This window comes from Biomphalaria glabrata, chromosome 4 (assembly GCF_947242115.1).
Source record: "Biomphalaria glabrata chromosome 4, xgBioGlab47.1, whole genome shotgun sequence".
In the NCBI taxonomy this organism is placed as follows: domain Eukaryota; kingdom Metazoa; phylum Mollusca; class Gastropoda; family Planorbidae; genus Biomphalaria; species Biomphalaria glabrata.
In genome coordinates this window covers 48,412,937-48,421,162 of record NC_074714.1, presented here as the reverse complement: position 1 = coordinate 48,421,162, position 8,226 = coordinate 48,412,937, and positions in this window count along the sequence as shown.

Genomic DNA, 8,226 nt, shown 5'->3' with positions numbered 1-8,226 from the left:
GTACCTTGATAACTACATTATTAATAAATATGGAAAGATTTTTTAAAAATAATTATTGACAGTTCTATCAAAGTTTTAAAAACAAATATGTCACAGCCAATTTGCACATGCGTGGCGGCTGAGTGGTTAGGCGCCTGGCTTCCAAACCTGGGGTCCTGGGTTCGAATCTCGTTTATTTTTGCATTTTGTGATTTTTAGGGCGCCCTTGAGTCCGCCCAGCTCTAATTGGTTCCTGACTTATTTGGGGGAAAGTAAAGGTGGTGGGTCGTTGAGTTGGCCACCTGACACCCTGCTTGTTAAGCTTTTGTCCAAAGAAACAGATGACCTTCACATCATTTGCCCTATGGATCACGAGGTCAGAAAGGGGAGAGAACATGTATGTGTACTTCGGAAGAGGAACAACGTGGAAATAGCAGTAGATTTTCAATTCAATCATTCTACTCTAATGTGTGTTATGCCGAATCCAATACGCACATTTCTAAATTTAATGTGTACAAAATGCAATCTCCCCCTCCTTCAGACATTAGACGTTTACTAAGAGCGAGACAATAAAGGCAATGGAAGCTTTGGTCCGAAAGCATCTAATTACTTCCCAGCTAAAAAAAAAACCCTAACCCTCTCTTAGTCTGTTGAACCGTTGGGACACCACAAAATACTTGTTTTCCGTCTTTCTCCATTCCTCACTTTTTTTTTTGCATTGAATAGAATTTTATTCAACGACAGATGTTCATATTTTTATGTTGTAATCCCATTGCTTTCTGTCTGCCTCTTCTTTTTTTTTCCTGGTACTGTTCCCTAAAGGAAGGTCTATGCGAGTCCCGAGGACCATGTGATGTGGCCATAGTTTAAGTTTGCGTTTTTTTGGCAGTGGTCCAATTGCTATAGCATTGCCAAAACGTATTGGTAGGGCTATAAACAAAATTATTGGTAGTGATATAAAAATGTGTTTTGTAGGTATATAAAAATGTTTCACGGGGATATCAAAAAGGTTTTGTGGGGATGAAAATATTTGATATGGAAATCAAAAAGTTTGGCAGTTATAGCAAATGTTGTGTGGGGTTATCTAAAAAGTTGGGTAAAAATAACAAAAATTATAGTTGGGATATCAAATTTCGTAGCACATCGGTTTGGCCTAAGATCGTGACGTTAATTTAGACAGGGCATTGCGTGGCACAATTATTGTAGACAAACCATTACTGGGCATTCCTCCAGGCCAAATTTGTTCGTGTCGTGATGTCTGAGAGTATTTGTTCCAATAGTTTTACACCATTCTGAATTTCCTTACGGTGGCGGAGGATGTTACAAAAAAAAAAAAGGTTACTGGTCACCTGGCACCCCAAAAAGACACATTACTCTTTTTTTCTGTCTGCCTAATCGTGTGGTATGCGCTCTGATCCTATAAAACAAACAAATATTTTTTTAAAAGGTTTTGAAGAAACTTTTTTGTTTCGCGAACAGAAGAAAAAGAAATCTCCCTGCTAGTTTAATGCATCAACCCAAGCTAAGAAGGTAATACACAAATATTGACCTAAACTTTTGTTTAATTGACTTTAAAGTTTACAGTCAAAAGTTATTAAACTCTCATGACAAAGATCAAATCTCTTAAAGCGCATTTGTACCACAATGAATGAAAAGGAACTATCGCATTACCATTTAAAACTAATCAAACAGAATCCAATGCCTCTTTAGCCTTTGAAGATAATATTGATTTGATTTCTGATTGATATTCGAGTAATATAGGACAGACACTCCCACGAAATCAAACATTCTGATTTAATAGAGTCTCTATGTTTGGTGATTGATATGTGAACAATATATGACAGGTGAATTTGACATTCGGTTTTAGAAAATTGAGACTTAGGATAAACGAGCTTTTCAAGAATGTAGGCCGAAAAAATTTTTTTGACTTTCCTTATGTAAAAGTTAATTTTTAATATTTATTTTAGACAGCACCTGGAAGTTCACTCACCTATTGGACAAACACCAGGGGACATAACTATTTGTCCTTTAAAAGGCCACATTCTAGTTCAGATTAGTGAAAGTACCATACAAAACTAAAATTAATAATCCTAAAACTCTCATTATCATCATTATCATCATCATCATATGTCCCTTGTCTTTAATTGTAAGGGTGATTTAACAGTTTGCGTAGCAAAGTCCTTCCAATCTTCCCGGTCATCAGCTGTTCTTAGACTGATATCAAGGGAGAGGCCGATCTTTTACATTCCCGGTCATTAGCTGTTCTTAGAATGATATCAAGAGAGAGGCCGATCTTTTACATTCCCAGTCATTAGCTGTTCTTAGAATGATATCAAGAGAGAGGCCGATCTTTTACATTCCCGGTCATTAGCTGTTCTTAGAATGATATCAAGAGAGAGGCCGATCTTTTACATTCCCGGTCATCAGCTGTTCTTAGAATGATATCAAGAGAGAGGCCGATCTTTTACATTCCCGGTCATCAGCTGTTCTTAGAATGATATCAAGAGAGAGGCCCATCCAATCTTTTACATTCCCGGTCATCAGCTGTTCTTAGAATGATATCAAGAGAGAGGCCGATCTTTTACATTCCCGGTCATTAGCTGTTCTTAGAATGATATCAAGAGAGAGGCCGATCCATTCTTTTACATTCCCGGTCATCAGCTGTTCTTAGAATGATATCAAGAGAGAGGCTGATCCAATCTTTTACATTCCCGGTCATCAGCTGTTCTTAGAATGATATCAAGAGAGAGGCTGATCCAATCTTTTACATTCCCGGTCATTAGCTGTTCTTAGAATGATATCAAGAGAGAGGCCGATCTTTTACATTCCCGGTCATCAGCTGTTCTTAGACTGATATCAAGAGAGAGGCCGATCCATTCTTTTACATTGTCCAGCCAGCTTTTCTTGGTGTGAAAGTTCCTTCGTGCTCCCTTCACTGTGTTCCTAAAAAAAGAAATGAAATTGTGAAAACACCTAAGAGATGAAACAATCGATGAAAAAGTTGAGAAAAGGCCTACAGTAGACAAAATCTTTGCTTCGACATCAAAAAGAAAAGCGTATGGTTTGAGAGCTTCTTACAATATCTCATTACTTAGTGCGAAATGCGGAAAACATCCTACCGTAGGCGAAATAGTTCAGAAAAACCTATTTCCCACAAACCTGTATCTTATATCAATAAATAATTCATTTAATACACAGAACACTTTTTTTTTTTGGGAGGGGGATGAAGAGAAGGGAGAAAAGAATAAAGGAGAGGGTGACAGAGGGTTGATTTAGTCGCATAACTGTTTGTAACATTGAAAGCTTCTTATGTAATTATTTCCAAAAGGCATATTACTTTATTCAGTTGGACGAGTCAAGCGTGTCTGGTGAGAAAGCATTAATATAGGCATATAATATGTGTTTTTTATAGAGTGCTTCAACATCTTCAATTAGTTATTAACGCAGTTGACAGAATCTGAAGCAACATGTTATATAGATAATTAATGCTCAAATGTGTCCAGAAAATGACAATAACTTCCATCCGTTGCTTCTTCACGTTGATGTAAGATGGTTGTTTAAAGGCTTAAATGAGTAACAAGATTTTCTCTTTATAAAACTGATAAATTACCTCCGTTGAAGCAGGTGACAGAGATAGTGATACTAGCGATAGTATATTAAATTTATTAGACTTAGCCTATTTAACTGACTTGTTTCATAACCTATAAGAGGATAACCTCTATGTGTTTCTTTTTATTACAAATCAGTAAAAAAAAAAAATCACTCTCGAAGTAGATAAATCGACAAACAGTAATATTAGCTGAGCAGGGGGTCTACCGAATACCAGAAAATATGGCAGGGGTCTACGAGACAAAAAGTTTGGGAGCCACCGTTTTAAACTATACAGCTCGTGAATCTAAGAAATATTCAATCCATTGTTGTCAATCGTATATAAAAAAAAATGGCTATAAACATACAAGTTCACATTTGGTTGCTCCTCTTATGCTGCCTCTATCACAAACCGGCCATCTGTGAACGAGAGTATACTCCCCTGAAGTTTCTTTCTTTGTATCCTTTCTTTCACTGGGCACCTTACAGCACTCGAAGTTCATTATATTGAGCTGAAGTCGACCTGTTGATTTCATGTCTCGACTTTCCTTCGTTCCACGCTGGTGGCTGATAGTCCGAGACTCTATACGTGACGATAGTCTTTCATTTGTCAATTGTGTACCAACTCAATACTTACATTGACTGTTAAAGAATGTACCTCTAGTTTATAATTGTAAGGTAAAAATGAATGGACTTCAAGAAGCTTGGCTGAGTGTCAAATATGAAATGTCTAGAGTTAATGATCTACTTCCAATGATATTATCCCATTATAAAATAATCTACCTTAACGTAAAGCCAGTCAAGGATAAATATAACTTTCTTGGCTCCATTAACGAATAAAGCTCTCTTTACATAGAATGAAGTCAGTGAACTGATTTCAGTGCAAATCCTTTAATTCGGCACTAATTGCATTAGAATTGGGCTGGGAATATCACTTTATTGCTGGTGATTTTTTTATTCGTATAGACTTTTCTTTGTCTATATGTACTAGATGTTGCAAAATATGTAGGTCGCAACTGGGCCTACTTGTTTATTCCTGATACTGCACTCATCCTTTGATTAATCTTCGGGATCGAAGATATATCCCTTAGTTATTTGTATGTGATGTTTGTATGTGCTATTTGTGGTTTGTATGTTTTGTTTGTATAAGTAATTTTAAAGTTATGTTTTTATGTGTTGTTTATATAAGAAGTTTATATATGATGCTTGTAGGCCTACATGTTGTTTATATATATGTTGTTTGTATGTGATATTTGTATGTTTTTTTTATAATTAGTTACTAGTTTGTATGTGATGTTTGTGTGTGTTGTTTGTATAGGTAGTTTGTATGTGATGTTTGTATGTGTGTTTTTTGTTTGTTGCTCTTTATACATGTTGTTAGTATGTTTTGTTTGTATGTGTTGTTTATATTTCTAGTTTGCATGTTCTAATATTATGTGTTATTTATATATTTTTTATTATGCATTGTTCTTGTGTATTGTTGTAATATTTTTATTACAGATTTTAAAATAAAAATTAATATAATTAAAACATGTTACATTTGATCTTGTTAATACCGCTCCAACATTGCTCAATCCTTCTCAAATAAATTTTCGGTCAATGTTTTTGTTTTTACAGGCGTATTCCCTCTGGTCCATAAGTTTTTTTTTAATTGATGGTCATTGACTTCTAAAGGTTTTATTTTCTCTGTGATTTATTACCTCAGTGTTTCCCAAACTATATTCAGCGGAACCCTAGCCCTTCGCGGAACCTAAATAGGTGTTCCACGATTTACTGGAGTAATTAACTAGTAGGCCCCATGTGAATCTCTCTAAAAAGTAAGCAAAGTGTTCCGCTAAATACTCAGAATGTACGAAGTGTTCCGCTAAATACTCAGAATGTACGAAGTGTTCCGCTAAATACTCAGAATGTACGAAGTGTTCTGCTAAATACTCAGAATGTACGAAGTGTTCCGCTAAATACTCAGAATGTACGAAGTGTTCCGCTAAATACTCAGAATGTACGAAGTGTTCCGCTAAATACTCAGAATGTACGAAGTGTTCCGCTAAATACTCAGAATGTACGAAGTATTCTGCTAAATACTCAGAATGTACGAAGTGTTCCGCTAAATACTCAGAATGTACGAAGTGTTCCGCTAAATACTCAGAATGTACGAAGTGTTCCGTTAAGGAAAACGTTTGGGAACCACTGTGTTATCTCATTCTATCGTTTAATCAAGAAAGGACTCAATGCAAGACCTATATATTTCACCCCTTCCAATGTATTAACTGTCTTAAGTTCGTGCGTACGGAACAAATGTCAAAGACTTCCAACCCTAATCGTCTGCTAAACCAAATTTTTGTTTAAATCAATCAAAGAGATAAGGTAAAAAAAATAGTTGCTCAGTGACGTGTCCTCAGTTTGGGACATTGTCTTATTAAGAAAGTTTGATTGCTTAATTTGGGACATTGTCTGATTTTAAAAAGTTTGATTGGTTAATGTCTTAATGTGTATCACGTCAAGAATATGACTGACTATGCATGCCCTAAAATCTTTTTTCTAAATGTGATATTGACAATGTGTAACATTAAGTTGAACGGCTTCGGGGAAAAAATGGTTGGTGTCAGTCTAGCTCATACAGTTTGGGCCCCGAGTAAACTTAATTATGTGTGCGTGTGTACGTGAAGAAATGTCACTATGGTAGGGACACTAATTAAATATACCCTCGCTGTCCCTTTACCTGGTTATAGATTTGACCATTTAGCAAATCGTTTGGCTTAGAATTACCTCCCCAAAAAAAAAGGTTCTGGTTTGGCCTTTCTTCTGGTTGGGCCTTGACTAAGGAAGCGGATCAATCCATCAAGTCTGAGAGCAGCCAGTACGTGGTACACAATGGAAGCCTTAAATGAGGAAACGAAAGCGGGAGAGATTTCAGTTGAAAAGTCATATAGTGTTCAGCAATAAGGTAATAACAAATGTAATAGTAAAAGTAATAACAAAAATAATAGCAAGGTAATAAAAGAAAGTAATAAGGTAATAACAAGTTATTAACAAAAGTAATAACAAAAGTAATAAGGTAATAACAAGTTATTAACAAAAGTAATAACAAAAGTAATAAGGTAATAAAGGAAAGTAATAAGGTAATAGCAAAAGTAATAAGGTAATAACAAGTTATTAACAAAAGTAATAACAAAATTAATAGCAAGGTAATACAAGAAAGTAATAAGGTAATAGCAAAAGTAAAAGTTTGTGACAGGTGGGGAAATGTGATGTGTGTTTGGCGCGTTTAATGTCTAGGGGATGATTATTTTTAAAGCTATCACACGCCAACCTATCAGCATATGAATCGGGAGCAGACACGCAACGAGACAAAGCAATGAAAGATAGATACAAAAGTTAAAAATGAAGAATATTTATTTACATAAATATACATATGAGAATAAAAAGGGGGAGGGTTTGCATCTATCTCTAAGTATTACTAGATTTAATCATCACTCTTGCACCTAATAAGAGAGTATGTCACTTTGTCCTCTGACTTAGCTGGTTGTCCTGTCGCAGCTGGCTGTGTCCTGGCTTGAGGTTCTGCAGCTGGAGGTGGCGCTCTAGCGGATAGAGGGACGCCGGTGATATAGTTCTTGTGGAGTCTCAATCCCCAAAATCTAATATCTGTAGTGGGCACAGTAGGGCGAGTGGCCGGCTACCGTGGGCACAAGGTTACTGCGGGCAGAGCTGATCTGCCGTGGGCAGCGTAGTTGACAGGATATGTCCAGTGAGTTGCAGAGGGTTGGCGTAGCTATGACGTCTCACACAGATCTGAATCTATAGGGACGTCGCACCTAATAGCTTGACAGGTGGGCTGTCGAATAGGCGGGCAATGCCGATAGCGCCAAGTGGTAGAGTTGAGTAGATCTCAGTAGGCAAGTGCAGTGCTGAATAGCACTAAGCACATAAATAGGTAAATAGGCAGTAGGTGATTCTCGATAGCAAATAGATAGGTGATTAATCCAATAGATAAATAGGCAGACACCTGAGGGAGGCTGCGGATAAATAAAGACAAGTTAGGACATGTCTCTCATGCATCTTATCGATGCCCTCGACTGAGGTGCATTCGTCAGATTGGTGAAATTGCTTTAGGGCACAATGGGGAGATGATGACAAATGGGATATGGGAAAATAGATGGCGGATAGTAGCAATATAGAAATGTACATAAAAGGGAAAGTAATAATATAAAAATGTACATAGAAGGGGAAATAATAATCTCAAATAAACAACACAGGTGGATAGAGAAAGAAGGGGGGGGGGGAATGGGCGGTGGTCAGCGACCCAGATGGTTTGTTTACATATGACCGTGGGTCGAGAACAATGAAGCGTGCTTGAATGGAGAGGGTGTCTCTTCAAGCGGCGCAACTCTCCTTAGAGTAAAATGAGTACAGGGGAGACAATTCACTACAGGGGAGATAACTCGTATCTCTTTTCTAGACGCAGTATTAGTGCGCTAGTAAAATTATCACGGTTGTCAGCCGAGATAAAGGAAATAGACTAAGATGTACAAATATATACATGGTTGCATCAACGATCAATTGAGCAACGTAGCATTAATAGATTAATGCAATACATAAATAAATACATAGAACATGTTTATGTTTTCTACTTACGCCAGTGAGAAATACACAATGCAC